Consider the following 19,334-nt stretch of genomic DNA (forward strand, 5'->3'; position numbering starts at 1 on the left):
AAGCCTGTGTAGATTAATATCAGTTGGAATAATAGATTGGCAACTTGCATTAGTGTCCAATGTTTACTTTTCTACTTTGGACCAATACAGATGTCTCTTCATCTGACCCATAGCATCTTGTAACAATGGATTTTGATCCAGGATTTAATAGTTACCGTCCCTATTGCACACTGATTTAAACTAAAGTACTGTACAGCAAAATATTCAATACTACAGTGCAGTTCCCTCGAATGAATGTTTTGTTCAGCACAGTTTGTTAAGCTATACTGGCCCAATGGAAGAAAAAAATATCCTCCCTAATTGGGCCTCCTCCTTATCGGTTACATGCATTAGTTGCCACCAAGGAGGACACAAAGACAACTGAATTCAGTCTCAATTTCTGATCACGAATAGTCTGAGTAGGAGCTGATGGTATGAAACTTGTCCATTTCTTTTGTTTGGGCACGTCTCCTCTGATCAAGTCTCTAGCATGGTGGTTAGCATCAATGCTTCACAGCTCCAGGGTCCCAGGTTCAATTCCCGGCTGGGTCACTGTCTGTGTGGAGTCTGCACGTTCTCCCTGTGTCTGCGTGGGTTTCCTCCGGGTGCTCCGGTTTCCTCCCACAGTCCAAAGATGTGCGGGTTAGGTGGATTGGCCATGCTAAATTGCCCATAGTGTAAGGTTAATGGGGGGATTGTTGGGATACGGGTTACGTGGGTTTAAGTGGGGTGATCATTGCTCGGCACAACATCGAGGGCCGAAGGGCCTGTTCTGTGCTGTACTGTTCTATGTTCTATGTTCTATATCAGAAATTTCTATCAAGGGGAAACACAAATACGAGCTATGGTCCAGACTGGGATTGAAACTCTAATCTGGCAGGGAAATTAATGCAATATGAAGGAACATGCGATAGACAGAGTCTCACAAACAAACAGATCACGTCAAACATTTGCAGCTATGAATTGTGGTGGACCTTCAAGCAACTAACCAGTGGAGGCTGCTCCACAAACATCCCCAATGTTAATGATGGCAGAGACCATTAATAGTGGAGGTTTAATGATAGTAAGGTTGTTAAATGTAAAGGAGAGATGGTTAGAATCTCTTGTACCATTGATGATTATTACCTGCCACTTGTGTGCTGAATATTTCTTGCCACTTGTCAGCCCAAGCCTGAATGTTGTCCAGGTCTTGCTGCTTGTGGGCCCAGGATGCTTCATGACCTGAGATGTTAATAGTGGTGCTAACGGGCGGCACAATGGTGCAGTGGTTAGCACTGCTGCCTCATGGCGCCGAGGTCCCAGGTTCGATCCCGGTCCTGGGTCACTGTCCTGACTCCAAAAGCATGTCCACCATCGATAAGGCACCAGTCAGGAGCGTGATGGAGTCCTTACCATATTTGGATGCTGGCAGCTCCAATAACACTCAAGAAGCCCAATACCACCCAGGACAAAGTAGCCCACTTGATTGGCACATGCCCATTTACCACAACAAACATTCACTCCCTCCACAATAGGCATTCAGTGGCTGCTGTGTGCACTGTCAATAAGATGCACTGCAGTAACTTTCCAAAGTTCCTTTGACAGCATCTTCCAAACTCGTGACTTTAAACATTTGGACGAATAAGGCAGCAGCTATGTAGGAGCACCACGACCTGCAAGCTGTCCTCCAGAACTCTCACCACCCTGACTTGGAAATATGTCAGTGTTCCTTCACTGTTAACCAGTTCAAAATCCCAGAACTTCCTTCCTAACAGCACATGGACTGCAGCGGTTCAAGATGGTGTCTCACCGCCACCATCTCAAGGACAATTGAGGATGGGCAATAAATACTGACCTCACATCTGAAAGAAAAACTGACATATTCCAAATGTACCTCATACAAGTTGCTGGTGGAGTGACATTACTTCCTGACAATCAAATGAATGTTCCTTAAAGGGACAAACAAAACCAAAATCCTCCAAAGGAAACTTACTAAACTGTAAATCTGAATCAGGTTCTGGGGAGAAGTGAAGCACAACAATGCCCATTGATGACAGGAGGCCTCTGTGCTGTGCTGCCCTTCCAAGGACGGCAGAAAGCCAAGCCCCTCGAGGACCCCGTCAACCGACCGCTCCGTGGTCCTGTTAATGACCGGTTAGCCCTGGCCCAGGAGCAGGTTGATCTCTCTCTCCACAGCCTTCCTTTCCAATTCCCTTTTAAGTGAAATGTTATAGGCTCAATCACAACTGCCGCTCATGATAAAACATTTCCCCTCTTAATAACCCGAACTGGCCTTTCTGCTCTTCAAGTGATAATCTTGAGTTTGTGCTCCCTGGGTTACTTATTCACAAACCACTGGAAAGCAGCTTTCACTATTTACTTTCTCAAAAAATTTCCATTGTTCAAAGTAAAATCTGTATTAGATTCCAGAGCGTGAAATTAAACACACAGACCCAGATTTTCACAAAAATGGCAAAGTCATCGGGAATACTAAGCTCTACCCCTGAACGCTGCATTTCCCAATGGGGCATGTTTGAAGGCTGGCTGGGTTTCACATATATGCAGTTTACAAACGCAACTGGCCACTTCAATGGGCAGCTACCTTCACTGAATTCGGACTTTGCCATTTCTGCTGTCTGATTCCAAAGTGGGCAGAGCAGAGCCAGTCTGTTCTTTCTACATTTGTTTTGGATCGCCAGGGTACACCTCCGGAAAGGTGATGTACCCCTGTAGAGTTACATTTCTTGCGGCCCCTGTTGATTATTACGCCCAAGTGCAAGGGATAAAAACGAGTGCTGCAGAAGTGCGCAGTGCCCTTCATCCGAGAAAGCATAGAGGATGGGTTTGGCACCCTCAGAGGCCCTTGAAGCCAATTAATGTGAGCAGCTGGAGCCCGGAGGGTTCAGGAGGAAGAGGTTGTGGCATCAGCAGCAGAAAAGAAGACGTTGAGAAGGAGGACAGCCAGGTTCTGCAGACCGAGGGTATGGTACCTTAACGGTTGAGCTGTGATGACAGGTATGTGTCACATGGTCCAGCAGTATCGGAGCCACAATGCATTGACCTCCATGCCCTTCCAATGGCTGTGAAGGTGACCATTACACTAAACGTCTATGCCTGAAGCTCTTTCCAGGGTTCAACAGGAGGTCTGGCTGGTTTATCCCAGTCAGGAGCACTCAGATACATTAAGGAAGTCACTAACGCCCTGTTTGCTCCTGTCGGGGTATGCATTAATTTCCTCTCAGATTTTGCACTCGGACTCGGAAAGCCATGACCTTTACCCAAATTTCAGGCTTCCCTCAGGTGCAGGGCATCATGGACTGTGCCCCATGTTACAATAAAGGTCCCAACTCCGCATGCAGACACCATCATGAACCATAAGCCCTTTCACTCCATCAATATCCAAGTGATTTGTGACCACATTAGGCCTTTTTTCAAGCGTGTGCAAGGTCCCCCGGCAGCTGCCACAACTCCTTTAAACTAAAGAATTTGCCACTCCCACTTCTATTTCATCCCCCAACGCAGTAGATAGCCCCTAGAGGACAAAGGCTACTACCCCTTAGGAACTTGTCATCACCAGGAGCACCATAAAGCAGGCCATTGGCATTTTAAGGATATGGGGCTGGATTCTCTGTTTGGGAGACTAAGTCCCCGCACCGGCGTGAAAACGATGTTTTACGGCAGGAAAACTGGAGCAAAACGGCCACCGATTCCCTGCTCCGGGGGATGGGGGGGGGGGGGGGTGGACGAGGTGGGAGGGAGGTGCTAGCAGCCAGGCAGCATAAAGCTCCCAGCCTGGAGCATTGACGGGTCCATGGCCGCGCATGCACATGGCGGCGGCCTCCAGCGGCCGCACTGTGCTACATGGCGGTTGCAGCCCGCGGACCCGGGCCGCAAAAATAGTCCCCCCCCCCCCCCCCCCCTTCGGCCAGCTCGCGTGCCCTGGGCCGCATCCCCACAGTGCCCCCAGCCCCGAATAAAGGCCCCCCTACCTGCGAATCGGCCCTCCCCCGATTGTGGCGGCGCTGGACTGAGACCGCAGCCGCCATGCTGAGTTCCTGTCGGGTGAGACCACACGTGTCCCGCGCTGTCAGGAACTCGGCTGGTCGGTACCAGAGCATCGCAGAGCCGGGCCTCAGGCAATGGCCTGCTGCTGTGGGTATGTGGAGTACTCCTAGAGTGCGCTGTTTTTCAGGGGGCGGAGCATGGCAAAAGCGGCGCCGCCCCCCTGGTTTTGTCATCATCAGGGATTCTCTGCCCCGTCGCCAAACGCGATTTTGGGGATTGAAGAATCCAGCACAGTTGTTCTTCAATATGTTCCAACAAGGGTTTTAAGAATAGCTGTATGCTGCACAACAGTGCGCAGTGGAGGGACCTCCAAATATATGATGATGAGGCCAAGGGCAGAGCTCCAACCTCTGAGGAAGAAGAAGGTGAGAACGATGAGCAGGAGGAAGACCATTTGGAAACAGATGAGGATGATGAGCCCGCCAATGGCAGAGTAGGCTTGGATATGTAATAAGTAGGCTTGGATATGTAACAAGTAGGCTTGGATATGTAACAAGTAGGCTTGGATATCTAACAAGTAGGCTTGGATATGTAACAAGTAGGCTTGGATATGTAACAAGTAGGCTTGGATATGTAACAAGTAGGCTTGGATATCTAACAAGTAGGCTTGGATATGTAACAAGTAGGCTTGGATATGTATCAATATACAGGATGGGATACTTGACTGGTCTTTGTCAGGACATTTTTTCATAAATTCCTCCAATATGATAACTGTGACTAGAAAAGTCTTTGATGACATATCTCTACATGAAGATCCTTATACCTTTGCATCACAATCTCTCAGGACAGCCTCACCAATCCTTGATCCTGGTAAAACCACATTGAGATGTAACTCAGTATGCTGCCCTCAATAATACTGGTAAGAAGCGACCCACAACTTTATTGTTCCGTTTGAACTCTCCATTGTATAAGCACACACCAAATCATATAGAAGTGAAATTAAATATATTCAACACGTCCTCAAATGAGACTTATACAATATGAAAATAGTAACCATGGTAAAGCCACTAGTGCTCAAGGCAAGACAGCGCCCTGAGCCCAGGCGCACACTTATGAAGTGCCTCTGCATGGGCAGCCGTGGTCATTGGCACCTGTGGAGCAGACGAGGGCTCTGGCAGAGAGGCTGGGGAGTTGGAGGAAGACGAGACTGCTGAGGAGCTCTTGGTATCTTCGCCCTCCTCAGTGACTGCCACATCACTAAGCTGGCCTACAGATAAGGCTAATGGGGCTGGCTGCTGGTGCACAGTAATCACCCAATCCACCAACAGCTGGTCCAACAGTTGTGACGATCCTGTTAAGGGCACACAAACCATCATGTATTCCGTGGATGTCCGTGCTTATATTCTGAACAGAACAGTAAAGATAACAGAGGTAAGCTTGCACCATTTCCTGGCCAAAACGCCCTTTTTTCATCCACTTCGAGTGTTGCTGCATGTGTCTCTCCAGGTGGCCAAACGTTCCTACCTCATGCAGTTATGCTCCGGGACAATGTGGAGCTCATGATGGCGATAAGACTCCTGCAATCTTACTATATGAGCTCGCACTATCTACACCAGATGTCCACACATGTGCTCCTGATTTGACAAATACTGTGCCCAAGGTGGACCCGAAGCTCCACGTTGCTGCCCCGTGGAGATACACTACGACTTTCTTCCCTCCTCCGAGGGGACCTGTACACGGATGTCTCTCTGATACCTCTTACTGCACTCTGCTGCGGCGACTTTCACCCTGTGCTAATGATTCAAAATCTATATTCCACTCCTCCAAAGTGCGGGCATCTGAGTTGGTGCTGTGTAGGTTACTATGTTGTAACACTGCGATCTCGAAAATCCTGTCTTCCTCTTGATATCTGAGGGTGATCTGGATCCGGTGATTGTGTGGGTATGTGTAAGGGGGGGAGGGGGGGGGGGGGGGGGGGGAGGTATTAGACAAATAAAGAGTTATTCAGGTATGTTCCATCTTAGTGGGACAGCATGCTCTGGTGCATGCCAGTGCCTTAGCCATGTTCGTGCTGCCCACGTGGTGTAACCTAGTAATTGTCATCCCTCACATGCCAGTGCTTCATTCTACTCAGCAAGATAACAGCATGACCTCCACCAGTACCACCATGTACCAAGACAATCTCAGCAACTTCTTTATCGCCTGCTACTGGCGACTCACCATCACTCAGCTGCTCAGGCATCCTGCCGATCTCCATAGCCATCAGCTCCACTGAGCGTTTGAGCCTCAGGTGCTCCGACTCACTCCCAGTCCGGGCCATCTCCTTGACTCTTTTGTTCTGCAACCACAACACGATTGTATGTTAATTTTATATGTAGCACATGCAGAGATAATGCTCTTCAATGTGTCTGTGCGTCACGTCACATCTGCTTTGTGTGCAGCAAAATGACCTACTTACACATGCAAGCCGAATTTCGAAGCAAAGGTTATGGGTCAGATATTGCACTGTATCTGCAGTATGCAGATTTGACCCTGGCCTTAGACCTCTGTGTCTATGAGCCAAGTTACACAACTTGCTAGACCACAAAGGGCTCCTGAACCTTTTGCGGCACCAACTCCAGTGGTCTCCTGTGCCACTCACCACCCCCGCTATCTGAATCTGTGCCTTCTTGGTAGTAGTGGGCAGTTTGCAATAACTTAGCTGGGTTTATGATCTCTCTTTTCCTTTGGACCTCCTCTAATGAGACCTGCAGGTCCTGGTCAGAAAAGCATGGGTCAGCTGGCCCCATCCCTTCCAAAGTGGCTCCTCTGTACAACATTCTATTCATTAATTAATGAAAATGTAAGATCAGAAGGGTCATAAGCAAATCCACAGCTCGAATTTACTTTGTGTGTTGACATGCACTTACCATTTACATCATTTCATCTCTGAATACTACTAACAGTGTTGCTGAGAGCACATGCGCTTGGTGCCGCTGTCACTCCAGTATGATATGCGGTGCAAACCATTCCGGCTTATTCCGTGTTACTCGGACTGTTGTGCCTGCACACTGCAAACGTGAGGGATCCAACAGTGTGGGCCCATCCAGCGATACAAGTGGCAATAGGGCAAGTGGATGGGATAATGAGCGTGGCAGTACTGTACATTCATCCGCGGAATCTAGCCAGCTTCCTGAATCAAAGCACATTATCTGCATCAAGTAGCGGTGACAAGACAATGCCATCTCCACGGCTGTATCTTGGGTTCAACACACTTGTGACTAGGAAGCAGCAATGACAATTCCTCCAGAGGGAAAGTCCATGATGGGCCATCCATTCTAGCATAATCTAACAGTTGGACAACATTTCCAGTTCTGACACTCACCCGACAAAAAATTCTCTTGCAATGCTCAGAAAGTGCAGCATTCAGGAATTACAAGGCAGACAAGTCACAAAATATTATTTTTATATTTTTTTTATGTGCTCTTTGTAGCCAGGCCCTCGCTTGCCCGCCTCCAACCGCTCACCACTTCCAGGTTCACCTGTGCTGCCTCCATATGTAGTCTGCACATCGGCCCCCCACCCCCCAACGCCCGCAGCCCGAAAATCAGAACAGTGAGTGGCCATTTTTAGAGTTTGTGTTGACAAAACCTCACTGCCACACCCAAGCTGGGAGTGACTATCTGGGCCATAGTACCAGGAGAGGTAGAATGGCCAGTTTAAGTAAGCTTAGTGATGTGTTATAGATAGATATGGCTTCCTAGAGTGTGATTGCTTACTGGTGACAAAATTGAAATCCATAATTGTCTGTTTCAAATCGGTTACACTTTTCTTTCTTCGCCCCAGGAATAAGCATTGTTGGAATTTCCGAGAGGATGAAGTAGTATGGATAAGAGAAACATGATTGAGCCCAATGACCTTTTTCACGTTCCTTATGCTGAAATGTCTTTGGTAATGAGAGGATTGTTTACCATTCGGAACCTCGCGGTAAAATATGACATCGTCATGCAGCGCAGTAGCATAGTGGTTAGCACTATGGCTTCACCGCGCCAGGGTCGCAGGTTCGATTCCCGGTTTGGGTCACTGTCTGTGCGGAGTCTGCACATTGTCCCCGTGTCTGCGTGGCTTTCCTCCGGGTGCTCCGGTTTCCTCCCACAAGTCTCGAAAGACGTGCTATTCGGTAAATTGGACATTCTGAATTCTCCCTCTGTGAACCCGAACAGGTGCCGGAATGTGGCGACGAGGGGCTTTTCACAGTAACTTCATTGCAGCCTCCTTGTGACAATAAAGATAATTATTATTATAATTCGGAACAAATTCAAAATGGCAGCAAACATAAAGCTCTTGGAGTTGTCTGGTGCAGGAGTTGAATTTTCAATCTTCCAAACTGAGTTTGAATAAAAAGAGAATAAAATCGCATCGACATTCCATGAGCAAAATGGTTCCAGAACATTCCGTCGTGATGTGGTAAATCACGGTGTTGTGACTACCTTATATAATTTTGTTGCAGAACCAAGTTTGTTTGTGTTTTCCATTTGTTTATAAAATTGGATGTACGTACAAGCTAAAATCACAGTTCATGACCTGACTTACTCCTTGTTCGATAATTATGAATGAACATCGTACAATCTGAAGAGTTGATTACCGACATACTTGTAATGAGTAATCCTAGGCCACTTGAGGATATCCATTTCTCCACCTCCTGTTTAACTAATCCATCTGGTACAATATAAATAATTTAAGATATACAAATCTACAGCTAACTTTCTTCAAGGGTATTTATAATGATATAAAGATGCCAATCAGTGATTAAGGATTGGCTAAGCACCTTGTCAGGTCACCTATTAAGGTTTGGCCAATGAGAATATTTATACAGAGGTAGAAAGCTTGAAGACATCGGCAGCAGAGCTGTGTGTATAGTGTTCTGCTCACAGGCCAAAGTGAAACTGAGAGTGGATCATGACACACTTTCCTGTCATGCTGCTATCCCTTAAAGGTACATTACAACAAACGTATTGGAGACTGTGGTGGCTTGAGACATACACTGGAGGCTTCCAGTAGTTAACAAACGGGTTTATTGATGAAAGGTGAAGGCAAAGAACACTATGCAATAGGTCTTAACACTTCAACTCTCCAGTCTATACTGCCTGGGGTCCTGCTTCCAGGACACCACGCAAACTCCCTGTTGGGTCGGGCTTTATGTGCTCCAGTGCGATTGGTCCTAAAAGGGGCCGTACTACCACATCCCTCCCCCCTTACATCCCTTATTACAGCTGCACATAAACCTATTTACAGAAGTTATAAATGTTAAAAGAAGGGCAGCACGGTGGCACAGTGGTTAGCATTGCTGCCTACGGCGCTGAGGACCCGGGTTCGAATCCCGGCCCTGGGTCACTGTCCGTGTGGAGTTTGCACATTCTCCCCGTGTCTGCGTGGGTTTCGCCCCCACACCCAAAGATGTGCAGGTTAGGTGAATTGGCCACGCTAAATTGCCCCTTAATTGGAAAAAATAATTGGGTACTCTAAATTTATAAAAAAAATAAATAAATGTTAAAAGAGACAACAGGGAAAGAGTCCATTAAAAAGTCAATCGGTCCAGAGATCTCCGGTTCCTCCCAGATCTCCGTACCACTGCACTCTTTTCAGCAATCAAGTGGTCAACAGTCGGTTCCGCCTCAGGAGGCACCACTTCAACGACCAGCAAATTAGCCTCACCAGCCTCGGCAGGCGCAGCTGCTTGGAACAGAAATGGCAATCCCTAGCTCCCCTTGGCTGGACAGGAGTACAGGGGTATTCATAATGCTAGCTGGATTTGAGAACTAGAGTTGAGGCCACCACCCCTCAACTCCACAAGTGGTCAACATGCTTTCTGATGGTATTCCCCTTCACACTGACGACATCAGACACCAGCCCTGAATTGGCCACAACCCGTCCTTCTAACGACGGTGAATCAGAGGCAAAATTATAGACCAAAACTGGATCTCCCACTGGGAACGGCCTGTTGTCCCTCTGCTCTGACCTGAGTAGAAATGCCGATGTTTCCCGTTATTATTCTAAGTTGTATCTGCTGAGTGGGCAGTGCCGCCAACCACGTTAAAAGTAATGGACTGTAAATGGAATTTTTGCATGTTCACATACCGACAGCTTCATCTTCGGATTTCACGGGTGACCTCTAGTGTGCAGCAGTTTCGGTGCTACGTTGCGTTTAAAGACTTCTGCACAAGGCCACTGCTTTCGCAATAAAAACTCGTCTAAAATTGCTGCTTCTTTCACCCAGTGGGCTGCAGCCTCACTCATTCCGTGGTTGCCATTACCTGTCCGTAACAAACCAGCCAACAACAAATAAATTGCCTGCAGAAATATAATGAACCCCCCTCAGTTTTAAAAAAATTTAGAGTACCCAATTCATTTTTCCAATTAAGGGGCAATTTAGCGTGGCCAATCCACCTACCCAGCACATCTTTGGTTTGTGAGGGCGAAACCCACGCAAACACGGGGAGAATGTGCAAACCCCACAGGACAGTGACACAGAGCCACGATCGAACCTGGGACCTCGGCGCCGTGAGGCAGCAGTGCCAACCACTGCGCCACCGTGCTGCCCGAACCCCCCCTCAGTTAAGTGGCATTCCAAAAAAAGAAATGTAAAATGCACGGTCTGGAAATTAAGTAATCTTGAAGGCAAAGGTTCTTTGCTCAAGGCTTTGGTGTCGATTCTAAAATGTTGCATTTCTGCACATTTCTGGAAATTGCAGTTGCTGTGTGGTTTAAGAAAAACATTGCAGAATATCTTTTAAGAGTCAGGCAGCTCTGGGAGCACACTTCTCTGAAACAGTATTTCTGGTAATGCAATAGATATGAACAGACACACACATTCAGGGCTAGAGAAAAGCAAGAGTTCAGCCAGTCTAGCAGTTTTAGTACACCCTGATGCGACCATCAATTCACTCAGAGACACGAGTTGAAGTAAACTGTGGCTTTAACCGACTTACAACTGAGCCTGCCTGCGACTAGCTGAACTGAAGGCAGGCTTGCAAGACCGCAGCACTTTATACTTCCAGCTGGGGGCGGAGCCCTGTACATGCTCCTCATCTCCCCCTGTGGGCAGACCCGCGCAAAGGCTCACAGATGGAGCCCACAGGGGCACAGTAATGTACAGTGTGGATTTATATGTTATACATTCACCATACACCCCGAAGCATGTTTGTAACAATCATGAAAGAAGGAAACTCCAAAATGATCCAAAAAATTATTTGAATACTGCGTCTTTTATCACAAATGATTTGAATTTGTTTTTTTTTAAATTTAGAGTACCCAATTATTTTTTTCAAACCAAGAGGCAATTGAGTGTGGCCAAGCCACCTAACCTGCACATCTTTGGGTTGTGGGGGTGAAACCCATGCAGACACGAGGAGAATGTGCAAACTCCACATAAACAGTGACCCGGGGCCGGGATCGAACCCAGGTCCTCAGCGCCGTGAGGCAGCGGTGCTAACCACCGCACCAACCGTGCCGCCCTTTATCATTTGAATCTGCGACTCCACAAAACCTACTACCCGTGCCTCGGTGGCAGGTTCCGGACTGGTCATTTTCCATATGACTTCCTATTGCTCCTCCTCTCAACGTGGCATTTTTTCAGGTGTCAGCTTGGATCAGTTGTCCGAATATTGTAGGTTCACCCTTCCATTCCTGACATAACCTAAGCTGACAATGCGGTGCAGTGTTCAGAGAGCTTCATTGTCAGAGATGCTCCTCTGGTATTTCCGGTGAACGCTTCGGCTCCTGAGGGAGGCATTCTTTGGAGAACAATCAACTACTCGCCACGTCCTGCTTGGCATTCCTTCCTCAACTTATACCACCAAAAGAAAATAATTGGCAGTTTGCAAAACGCTGATGTCTTTATGTGGCCTCCATAACAAAAGCCGTTGCGTTTCAAAGTAACCCGTTGGATAAGAAGCACTTTGGCTGTTTCTGAGAGATGTCATACAAGGTACAAATGGAACTTTTTTTTCACTCCATACTTTGAACTGAATAAATTTGTAAGTACTGAGTGCCCATTCATTCCGTGAGCACACCGTGGAGCTGATTACATAGCTTTGAAATTTCCATAATCTGTTCTTCGACAAAAAAGGCTTTTTGAATTTGAAGAGTCTGTCACGTGATAGTTACTTTGTTATTGCCACCAGCCTTAGTGCTCTTACCAGTGCTGTTTCAACATTTATTTTAACCAGTCTTTGAGCTTCTAAAGTATTAGGATAATAATGTGCAATTGCTGTTTATCGTGCAGTATAAGGGTCAAAGCAACAGGTTCGAACCAATTTTTTAACTCAGCTATGTTAAACCTATGTACAACATGTGGGGGCTGGATTTAATGCTCCACTTCTGCATTTTCTTTGAGGTGGAATCACGTGCAATCCAGCAAGTGGACTTCTTGCCAGCTACCCACCCACTTCTGATCTGTCTGAAATTTTATGGGGAGCCGGGGCGGCGATGGGCACCTTTCCTGCTCTTGGGCTGAATGATGCCCTTATCCCGCCGCTGCTGGGAAGGCCCATGCCAAGCAGGAATGGCAGTAGCTTAGGCTGCAGAGGACAGTGTCGGGTAAGGTTGGCGAGGGGTTGAGGGGGCCTCACTGTACCATCCTCTTGAACCTGACCACTCTTGCTACTCACCGATACGCTGAGAACCCCCCGCCCCCCCCCCCCCCCCCCCCCCCCCCCCCCCCCCGCCCCCAGACTTACCTGGAATCCTGTGTGCTGGAATTTCCTGTGGTCCTAGCAGTTCCCACCACTTCTTACTGTCACCACTGATATTACAAAGATCCTGGTTGTTGTGTTTGGTGTTCATTATCTAACAAGGAATCTACAAAACTACTGGTGACTTGTCCAAACCAGGATATTTATCAATACACACGTGGTAACGTAACAATCTAATACAGAGCAAGTTATCATGGAGTTTCTTTAGACTCCCCTTGAACTATCCCATGCACAACTGTCCTCATGTATGTCTTATAACCATCTCAGGATCACCAGATCTGCCCTGGCTTATATCTGAGTGTCTTGTCACATGACCACTGTCGCGAGACCGCATGGTGGATCTGTACCACCACCTGCTGGTTGGAGGTCACAACCCCCACTATGTACAACATTGTTTACAGGCATATCATGACACTGGTCATCCAATTGGCACTCTCTAAGGTGGGACTTCCTACTGAGACAGGGGCAGAAGCACCCTAAAGGAGGTAATTCTGTTCCCAGCATTAAATTGATGCAGGGCAGCTGTCGGGGTTGTGGGTGGACACACCCCGCCCAATATCTTTTTAGCTGGGAGCATTGGGGTGGAATGTGCGACATAAAATCCAGCACGCGGTGCCTGCACCAAAAATATATTAAATGAAATATAATGGTAATTATTATAAAAAATTAGTTTAGACCTATACTATTTTCTTTTACAGTTATTAGAAAGTATTCAGATAGGGATTATTCATGTTGAATAGAGCCTGTACAATAATACAGTAGATGTACTCCCATTTCCCAAGGGCAGCACGGTAGCACAGTGGTTAGCACTGTAGCTTCACAGCTCCAGGGTTCCAGGTTCGATTTCCGGCTTGGGTCTGTGCAGAGTCTGCACATTCTCCCGTGTCTGCATGGGTTTCCTCCAGGTGCTTTGGTTTCCTCCCACAATCCAAAGATGTACAGATTAGGTGGATTGGCTATGCTAATTTGCCCCTTAGTGTCCAAAAAGGTTAGGTGGGGTTACTGGGATAGAGTGAAGGTGTGGGCTTGGGTAGGTTGCTCTTTCCAGGGGCCAGTGTCGACTCGATGGGCTGAGTGGCCTCCTTCTGTACTGTAAATTCTATCATTCAATGATTCCCTTACGGAGCATTAAAACAGTAACTTAAATTGCAGTGTTAAAGTAAGCCTACTTGTGACAATAAAGATTATTATTGTTATAAATCACAAAACTGCTGTCGGATTGGGCCTGATCACAACCAATATAAGAACATAAGAACATAAGAACTAGGAGCAGGAGTAGGCCATCTGGCCCCTCGAGCCTGCTCCGCCATTCAATTAGATCATGGCTGATCTTTTGTGGACTCAGCTCCACTTTCCGGCCCGAACACCATAACCCTTAATCCCTTTATTCTTCAAAAAACTATCTATCTTTACCTTAAAAACATGTAATGAAGGAGCCTCAACTGCTTCACTGGGCAAGGAATTCCATAGATTCACAACCCTTTGGGTGAAGACGTTCCTCCTAAACTCAGTCCTAAATCTACTTCCCCTTATTTTGAGGCTATGCCCCCTAGTTCTGCTGTCACCCGCCAGTGGAAACAACCTGCCCGCATCTATCCTATCTATTCCCTTCATAATTTTAAATGTTTCTATAAGATCCCCCCTCATCCTTCTATATTCCAACGAGTACAGTCCCAGTCTACTCAACCTCTCCTCATAATCCAACCCCTTCAGCTCTGGGATTAACCTAGTGAATCTCCTCTGCACACCCTCCAGCGCCAGTACGTCCTTTCTCAAGTAAGTTTCCTTTGTTTTCAAATAACTTTATTTTTCTGGTAAGATATATTCTACCTTGGACTCCCGGTGGCAACAAGTAGGAGAAGGATGCACATAAGGTAGCTCCCGCAATGGTCCTTGTTTTTTTTGGGGGGACTTTTTTGCCCACCTCCCGGAGGAAGTTGGTGGACAAACCCGACCCATCAAACTGCACAAGGCACCGGTCGATGAAAGTATGTGGAAAGTTACTGGCTGCTGGAAAGATTTGAGTGGTTGTCCTTCGATGGAGCCAGAGAGAGTGCAAAGTTCATTGGGAGGGAAGGTGGCGGACATGACCTCGGTGGTTGTGGCTTCTCTTATCACAGTGGAAACGCCGACTGCGGTAATGGCACACAAGTTCGAAAAACAATTTGGGAAACATTTTGAAAGGCAAGGATGGGGCCCCTCAAAAAGTCTATCGAGTCGGCGCTTGGCCCGATATGGGAGAAGTTGGGAAAAACTTTGGAGGCTATGAAAGAACATGGAGAGGTGCTGAAGGGTGTGGAGGGGATGTTGTCATGGCATAGCGACCAAATTGCCTTGTTGGAAGCCGAGAGGCTGCTTGTGAGGGCAAAGGAAGACGATCTGGAGAACCTGTCGAGGGCACAGAACCTCAGGATTGAGTGGCTGCCGGAGGGGGTGGAAGGCCCGAGGTCAACCGAGCATTTTTTCCAAGGAGCTGGTGGGGGAGAGGGGGGGGGGGGGGGGGGCTTCCAGAAGAAGGAGCGGGTCCTGAAATGGGCCAAAGAGAACCGGGATGTGACATGGGAAGGAAGAAACATCCAAATTTACCAGGACGTCAGGACAGAGCTAGCAAAGATGTGTGCAGCCTTTAATAGGGCAAAGTCAGCGCTATGCAAGAGGCAAGTGCGTTTTGACGGACATCTGGCAGCTTATGCACCGAGTGTAAAGAACTTTTGTATTTTTCCCCAGTACATAAAGTATATTCTAGGATAGACGTTTTCCTGATGGGAAGGTCTCTCCTTCCTGGGGAGAGGAAAGTATTCGGCTATAGTCATCTCATCTCAGACCTCGCTCCACAGTAGATTTGGTTTTAGAGGTAGTGGGGGGTGGGGGGGGACCAGATATGTCAGAGTTTTTGGAGGGATTAGAGTTTCCAGAGGTGAAGGAGAGTCTGAGGAGCTGGAAGCACGTTGGGTCCTGAGGAGGCCCATATCGCGATAGGGCAAACAGGTAAGGCCCCTGGGTCAGACGGGTTCCCGCTGGAGTTTTACAAGAAGTTTGCTGGACAGTTGGTTCCGTTACTGGTAGGTTTGTCTGAAGACTCCACAGCACAGGGGGGGCTCCCCTCCTGCGATGCTAGTACAGCTATCGATTTCCCTTCTACTGAAAAAGGACTAGTGTCCCATACCAGTCGTAACGTTCTACTTCATTACTTAACGTGGACACCAAGATATTGGCTTAGTTGATTTGAGAAGTTAAGACGGGATTTGTCAAGGGCTGGCAATTGTCTTCCAATGTGCGGTGATTGCTAAATCTTTCCTCGTTGGACGGGCCCAATCCAAAGGTAGCGTCTCGTTAGATGGCCAAAAGGCATTTGACAGGTTGAATGGGGGTATCTTTTTGAGGATTTGGAGAGGTTTGGGTTGGGGCCCAAGCTTGTGTCATGGATACGCCTGTTGTACAAATCCCCTCTGCTAGTGTTCACACCGATACCATGAGCTCGGGGTACTTTTAATTAAATAGGGGAATGAGACAGGGGTGCCCTACGTCTCTGCTGTTATTTGCATTGGCGACACTTTTAGGGCTTCGGGTAAATGGAGAGAGATAATTAAGGGGGGGGCAGAGCATAGGATCTCCCAGAATGTCGATGACCTTTTACTTAACGTGATGGACACAGTCCCCACTATGGGTGACATAATGGAACTACTGAGATGCTTTGACTCCTTTTCCGGATATAATTTAAATCTGGAAAAAAGTGGGTGTTTTCTGGTGAACCTTCCGGGAAGAGGAACGAACCTGGGGGTGCTTCCATTTTGCTTGCCCAGAACTGGGGGTCCCGGTGGTTGGAGATTGGGCCCACGTTCGTAAATTAAATTATACTGGCATGGTAAGCAGACTCAAGACTGACCTGCAAAGATGGGATAACCATCCCCTACAGACAGGGTCCAGTTGATCAAATGAACATTTTGCCACAATTTTTGTTTTTTTTCCCGTATCTGCCGGTTTTCCTGCCTGAATCTTTTTTTGGAAGGGTCGATAAGTTGATACCCCTGATATGTGGCAGGCAATGCCTCGAGGACTTGGAGAACAGTCCTTTGAAGGAATAGACAGTCAGAGGGCCTAGCGTTGCCAAACCTGTTATTTTATTACTAGGTATCTAATGCAGAGAAGGAATTGGGTTGGTATAGTGCTCTGGCGGCTACATGGGGTAAGATAGAATTGAGATAATATAAGGGGTCTGGTTTGGGAGTATCAGTGACAGCCTTGCTCTCGTTGTTACTGACAAAGTATTCGTCAAATTCAGTGGCCCATATTAGAGGACGAGGTGTGGAGTGAGGTCCTTTGCAGGGTGAACTCCACGACCTTGTGCACGAGGCTTGGTTTGACCCAACTTCAGGTCATTTTTAGGGTGCACCTGACCAAGTCCAGAATGAGTCGCTTCATTTTAGGCGTGGAGGACAGGTGCGAGCGCTATTCAGGAGGTCTGGCTAACCATGTGCGCATGTTCTGGTCTTTACACAAGCTTGTGGGTCTCCTTCTTTAGCACCTTGTCACCGATTCTGAAGGTTGAGCTGGAGCTCTGTTCTTTAGTGGTCATATTTGGGTGTCAGACTCGCCAGAGCTGCAGACGGGCGTGAGGGCCAATGTCCTGGCCTTCGCCTTGCTGATTGCCCGGAGGCTAGTACTGTTGGGGTGGAGGTCTCCATCTCCACCCAGTGTCTCGGCGTGGCTGGGGGTCTGATGGAGTCCTTATACCTTGAGAAAGTTAAGTGCACCGTGGGGGGAGTAGTTGAGGGGTTCTATCAAAAATTGGCAACTTTTTATTGTTTTTTTCAAGGAACTAGCCAAAGTTAGTTATTGAGGAGGAAGGGGGGAGGGGGGGGGGGGGGGATTTAGGTTTCCAGAGGGATTGTTCAATTTTTCTGTTTGTTACGGTTGATATATGACAATTTTTAATTTTTTTTTATTTTGCGTTTAATAAATTGAGAAAACGTTAATAAAAATATTTTAAAAAAAATATATATTCTACCTTGGAAGAAAAAGCATTTTTGAAACAGAAAACATCTTCCTTGCACAAGGAGCCCAAAAGCAGATGTGAATTCTCATTGAAATGTTACAGATTCCTAAAATTGTTAAGTGATAATGTGATAAACACAGAAGCACAGTGTGTGGCTACAGGAGATGATTTCTGCTCCTTGTTAGGGGTCAGCCAAACAAAAAAAAATACATTTAACTTTTATTTTTTGAACGATAATTTTTTTATAAACAGTGACCAGCTTCGCCTTTGAGTGGAATCACCTTTAGAAAAATGATTTTGCTCGATTCTCCCCCAAAATTTCTAAATTAATTTGTGGAGGGGTTTTCAGGGAGTTGCCCATTGGCTCTGCCGCCAAGTTCCCACTGCTATTCAATGACACGTTTTTGCGCTCTGGGGAATTTCTCACCAGTTTAGCCCACACTTAGAATTTTTTTTAGCACTGGGGAGGTGAACTCAAATTGGGCCACCATTTTGAAAGGGTGCCCTCATCTCTCAGTGAGCTTGTGGGGTCTCTCTCGCCCATGGGCAATGTCACCCCCACATATATGGACACCCCACACTCCCCAAGTGAGGACACCCCGCTATGGGGTTCCTACCTCTTCAGGCACCCGCCAGCCTCCTTAGCACCCCCTCCCTTCTAGGACTCCTACTGATCACCCCATAATCTCCCGTATGGCCCTACTTACCTGCCCTGTACTCCCCTATCCTTCAAACCCCCCCTCCACCCTCGCTTCCTGGGCATTGGCCCCCCTTGCCCTCTGACCATTGGCAGTGCCACCCTGAGACAGACACCCTTCCAGTGCCATCTTGGCACCCAGGCAGTGCTCCTGCTGGCTTGGCTGCCATCCTGGCACTTGGCAGTGCCAAGGTGCGTATGTTCTGGGAGAGGGCCAGGGAGCCAGCCTGCACTTACCCTGACTGCCGTCCGTTGGCCCGGGAGACCCCCGAGTGCCGTTCTGCCTGGTCCATGTAAGTGTGGAACAGCACTGATCGGCACCCAGATACAGCCTCCCTGGTGAGGCCGAAGTATTGAAGGAGGCCGCTGGATCCAACACAGGTAGCTCGTAAGTAGGTTTACAACCTACTTCTGTGAGTGTCATTTGGTGTCGCTCATTTTGGGCCGGGTCCAACTCCGACATCTCATGGGACTTTGGAGAATCCTTGGGAGGCGCGGAGGCTGTCAGGAGGCACACTGGAGGCTTTCCCTGCATTCACCGGCCACATTTCATTACATATTCATTTCCAAATCTGAGGAGAAAATTCTTAATCTGCCTTCAATATCCTCCACAGCTAAAGGACACTTCTGTTGTGTCCTTCTGGGTGAGATTTCAGTAGTGTTTTTCAGAAACATGTCAAAAAATGATTTATTTCAAATTTATGAATTCTAATGTAACAGGAGGTATAAAAAATAATTTTCCTGAAGTACAATTGTACCATAACAGATCGAAGAGGTAAATCTCCTATAGCTGGCACTGGTGATTAAATGGTATTATATCCGTAAAATTATACATCCTTTAAAGTGTTCAGCTGACTGGATTTTTTTTTGTTTACTCGTTTTAATTCCCACCAAAGTGCCGTGACCTATGACACTGCCTGCAACATTCTTGTCTGGTATCTGTGCA

The 19,334-nt window shown here is 47.4% G+C and overlaps 1 protein-coding gene across 1 annotated transcript in view; it reads left to right on the forward strand.

Moving 5' to 3' along the window:
* The window catches only part of LOC119955556 (protein crumbs homolog 1-like), a 213,211-nt gene that overhangs the window by 97,455 nt on the left and 96,422 nt on the right, over positions 1-19,334 (forward strand). The gene's annotated exons all lie outside the window — the stretch shown is intronic.

This window comes from Scyliorhinus canicula, chromosome 21 (genome assembly GCF_902713615.1).
Source record: "Scyliorhinus canicula chromosome 21, sScyCan1.1, whole genome shotgun sequence".
Classification (NCBI taxonomy): Eukaryota; Metazoa; Chordata; class Chondrichthyes; order Carcharhiniformes; family Scyliorhinidae; genus Scyliorhinus; species Scyliorhinus canicula.